Consider the following 5,201-nt stretch of genomic DNA (forward strand, 5'->3'; position numbering starts at 1 on the left):
ATGATAAAAGTGTTCAAACAGATCTTTGAAATAAAAATAATACAAATCATCACAGTAAGTGGAACAGTGGGGACCAACGCACTGTCTGGGTAAGGACATGGCAGTGATGAAGTCCCTATGGCATCAATATACAAGCTTACCTGTGACACAATCGGTTTCCTTTGTTTCAAAGTGAAGGAACACATCCCATCACACTGCCAAGGGCTTACAAATTAACCGTAAGGGTCAAGTTTCATACTGCTTACTCAAGATCTTTGTGGATGCTATGGTACTCCCATAACTTTAAAATTATTCTACCATTTTCAGCATTATTTCCTACTTAGTAGGGAGATGATGGAATTTGTCTATCATAAAAAGTATGTAAAGGGAAAAATCGCCTTTGCTAAAATTTCATATAATGAAAAATATGAAAAAATAACTTTTTCCACTGAAACAAATTAGTCCTTTCACTATTTTCTGGGTATCCCAAGCCACAGACTAGGGTTTTGAGAAAAAAAGCTTTTAGGAACAGAAAAACTCATGTCAAAATTGCACAGTCCTTATATTTCCCTCTTCAAATATGAGGCAAGTAGGGGCTGTCAACCTGAACATAGGGAAACTTCTCAATTTCCTCTCACATCAGAGTAGAACGAGTCCCCATTACTCAAGCTCACACATAACAAGCCTGAAAGTGTTGTGTGTGTTAAATACCCCAGACTTGGCCTGTGTCAAGCGATGCCCTCTCTTTCAATGCAATGAACTGGAGGCAGTCAATTTGGACTTGGAGCTTCACAGAATCACACAGACTTCATGATGCAAAAACTACTATCCTATACACGGCTTGAGAAGCCCATTCTGGACAAGTATGCTTGAAAAGCGAGGCACAGGATCTTTTTTTTTTTTCTTTTTTAGTTGAGCCACTAGAAATCCTAGCCGGCATAACTAGAAAGTCTGTGAAACTCAAGAGGTAACACCTCCCCTGCTTCTAAACACCAGCACAATAACAGAGCTCAGAGTAAAGTGGGGCAACCTCCATAACACCTTTCCTCTAGACTGTGGCAAGTTTCTGACTGAATTCTTTGTCTTCACTTGTCCTAGTTAGGCCAAAACTATACGAGCATTCTTAAAGTCTAATTCTGGCCATTTCATATTTCTCCTCCAACCACTGTTCAAAAACCTTGAATGCCAACAAAGTGCCTATGGAAAAAAGTCGAAACACCTCAGTATACGAGGTCTGACAATTAAGTTCGCGAACCTGTTGCACTGATGTTGCTAACCTTTTTTGATACCAGAGGGATTATTCATTATGAACTTGTACCAACTGGACAAACAGTGAACCAAGTTTACTATCTGGAAGTGCTGAAAAGGCTGCATGAAAAAGTTAAACGACTTCAACTTTTCACCAACAATTCATGGCTCTTGCATCACGACAATACACCAGCTCACACGGCACTGTCTGTGAGGGAGTTTTTAGCCAGGAAACAAATAATTGTATTGGAACACGCTCCCTACTCACCTGATCTGGCCCCCAATGACTTCTTTCTTTACCCAAAGATAAAGGAAATATTGAAAGGAAGACATTTTGGTGACATTCAGGACATCGAGGGTAATATGATGACAGCTCTGATGGCCATTCCAGAAAGAGTTCCACAATTGCTTTGAAGGGTGGACTAGGCACTGGCATCGGTGCATAGCTTCCCAAGGGGAGGACTTCGAAGGTGACCATAGTGATATTCAGCAATGAGGTATGTAGCACTTTTTCTAGGATGAGTTCGCGAACTTAATTGTCTGGCCTTGTAGTAGTCAAGGCCCTCAAAAATGTGGCCCCAAGCTAACTTGCCAAAGATATTTGACATCATTTACCCATGATGAGCCCATGCTCCAACAAACTACATTGTTCACTCTTCAAGGGTATCACTATATATTTTTTTTACCACTCCATCAGTGAAAGAAATCAAATCACCCCTAAAGGCCATTAGGACCATTCCCAAGTGCTATAAATGGCCTGCCCAGAAAAGAAGTATCTTCACATGTGCCATGACACAAGACACAGTCTTTGTAAATACAGATCCATTGGATGACAAGTCAAGAGTTTATACCTCCTGCATTGAAGAAAACATAGGTACTAAACTTATGGACCTTGGGTTCAAAGAGCATTTTATGAATTTGACTCCAAAGGCAATGGAAGTAAAAACTAAAATAAACAAATGGGATTATATGAAACTGAAAAGCTTCTGCACAGCAAAAGAAACTATTGACAAAATAATGAGACAACCAACTGAATGGGAGAAGATTTTCGCAAACAGTTCCTCTGATAAGGGGCTAATATCCAAAATATACAAGGAACTCATGAAACTCAACAACAAAAAAACAAACAACCCAATTGAAAAATGGACAGAGGACCTGAAGAGACATTTCTCCAAAGAGGATATACAAATGGCAAATAGACATATGAAAAAATGCTCAACATCGCTAATCATCAGAGAAATGCAAATGAAAACCACAATGAGATATCACCTCACCCCAGTCAGAATGGCTTTCATCAACAAAACAAATAGTAACAAGTGTTGGAGAGGCTGTGGAGAAAAAGGAACTCTCATACACTGTTGGTGGGAATGCAGACTGGTGCAGCCGCTATGGAAGGCAGTGTGGAGGTTCCTCAAGAAATTACGAATAGAATTACCATATGACCCAGCAATCGCTCTCCTGGGTATCTACCCCAAAAATATAAAAGCATTTCTCTAGCGAGACACGTGTACGCCAATGTTCATTGCAGCTTTGTTTACGGTGGCCAAGACATGGAAACAACCAAAATGTCCTTCGATAGATGAATGGATAAAGAAGTTGTGGTACATATACACAATGGAATACTATTCGGCGTTAAGGAAAGATGATATAGGAACATTTGTGACAACATGGATGGATCTCGAGAGAATAATGCTAAGTGAAACAAGTCAGACAGAAAAAGCAGAGAACCCTATGATTTCACTGATATGTGGTATATAAACCAAAAAGAACAAGACAAACAAATGAGAAACAAAAACTCCTAGACACAGACAATAATTTAGTGGTTACCAGAGGGTAAGGGGGTGGGGGGTGGGTGATGAGGGTAAAGGGGATCAAATATATGGTGATGGAAGGAGAACTGACTCTGGGTGGTGAACACACAATGGGATTTATAGACGATGTAATACAGAATTGTACACCTGAAATCTAAGTAAATTTACTAACAATTGTCACCCCAATAAAATTAATTAAAAAAAAAAAGAGTTTATACCTCTCAGCACCTCACCTGGGTCATTTAATGATTGCTCAAGTACTGACTAGTCCACTGTTTCCCAAATGTTTTTTGAGTTTTGACGTTTCACTGGTTCTTATATTTGCTTATTTTTTTGGTATTATTTTCGTAAAACTCACTGACCCCCAAAGGCTATAACTTCAAGAAGATAATAAAGTCAATTCAGATGAATTTGGCTTTGAGAATTTTAGAGCAATTTTTTGAGGCACTTTGAGATCCTATGAGCCACTCTGGAATGTCCTTAAAATTGGGTTGAGAATCACTGTCTTGGCAAATATGTTTGCCTCCCTATGCTTTTATTGTTTTCACCTACAGAATGAGAATGAATGATGCTCCTACTCTCCCCAAGTCTCTCAGCCTGGATGTTGTGAGAACATAGGCTGCATATAAAGAACTTTGTTTTCCCCAGAATGAAGGAGTCATATGTAACCCAGATAAAACAATTTAAACCTAACTCCAAAGTTCCCTTATGATAGTAAACATTCTAAATATTACCAACAAAATTTGAGACACTATCACATTATTTGATAGCACAAAGACATAAAGTTCTTTCAGGCTGCAGAAAGACATTATGTTACTGAACTTACACTGGGAGACCACAATGCTTTGGAAGGTGTGCACCCAACTTCCAAACAGAATTGCCCTTGGGAAGGAGCTGGATTTGGAGCTGGCTTTAGCTTCTGTGAATAGAGGAGTTCCTTCTGGGGTAGGGATGGGAGGTCAGGACTCGGAGAAGATAACCTGTCTCAATTTCCATGGCCTTCTCTGTTGAAATGTTTCTTTCTGAAAAGAGATTATAAGTGAAGCAATGGGAGGAGAGACTGGAAAACAAACATACATTTTGTCCCCACAAAGCCATTTTGTCCATAATCGCAATTCAGCGAGTTCTTTTTGATAGAATTCTTTTATTGCAACTGTCTCTAAAAGGTTGAACTTCTCCAAGCAGTAGTCTGTGGAGAATTCCCATCGTAGCCTATAACTGTAACTGTAAATAAGAGGTCTATAAGGCACCAGAGAGTCTCAGAGCAAAGGGAAGGTGACAGACCATGCAGCCTGCTGCTCTGCCTCCAGGCTGTACAAGAAGCCCGTCCATCCCAAGTAGACTGGGAAAGAATCCAAGTCATTCTAAAAGGATTATAGGAAGGAATCCAAGAATTGTAGACCTATCTCAGAGCCAGAAAAGACCTCTAGAGATCATTTGCTATAGCCTATCTACAGAAAACAAAGATTTATGCTATTTTTTATGTAGGCCTAATGTTAAGAAGGTTACCACTTGGTAACCTCGGATGAAAATAACTATTATGAAGTAAACAAAAACATGTGTACAATCTCAAACAATAAGATTAAATACTTTTTAAGATTCTATGACTATTTTTGCATATGAAAAAGGTCAGCATAGGTTAGCTAATCTGAGTGAGAAACAGTCCCTCCTGCTTCTTAAGTATGTCTTCTTCTGCATCCTGTTGAGTAACTGCTTAGGTCACTAGGTGCCTCCAGCTCTTCCCAGAATCAGGTCACTTTGACCTTTCAGAGGAAGGACCATTCCAAAGACCCAAAGAAACCCTGGAGGGATGAACTAGCACTTGGTTTCCCTTAGGAATTTCCACATGTTTAGAAAAGGGGGTCTAGATGAAACCAAACCCATTTTCAGAGCCACTTACACATCCTGACAGGAGGCTGCTTATTTCCCAGATCAGACACTAGTTCGCAAAACTAAACACACAGCACAGCAGTGGGCTTCGGAAGTCTTCATTGCTCTTGCCTCCTCAGCCATAAGAGATCATAAGTTCCAGATCTCCCAAGACTTGGCACATTAGTTGCCAGACAAGCATAAGGGAAAGCTATTCTATGTCTAAAAGAGCTCTGCATGCAGAAGCTCAAACGCCACCTTTCTGGGACATAGACAAGAAGATCAGTGCATTGC

The sequence above is a fragment of the Rhinolophus hipposideros genome (assembly GCF_964194185.1).
Source record: "Rhinolophus hipposideros genome assembly, chromosome: X".
Classification (NCBI taxonomy): Eukaryota; Metazoa; Chordata; class Mammalia; order Chiroptera; family Rhinolophidae; genus Rhinolophus; species Rhinolophus hipposideros.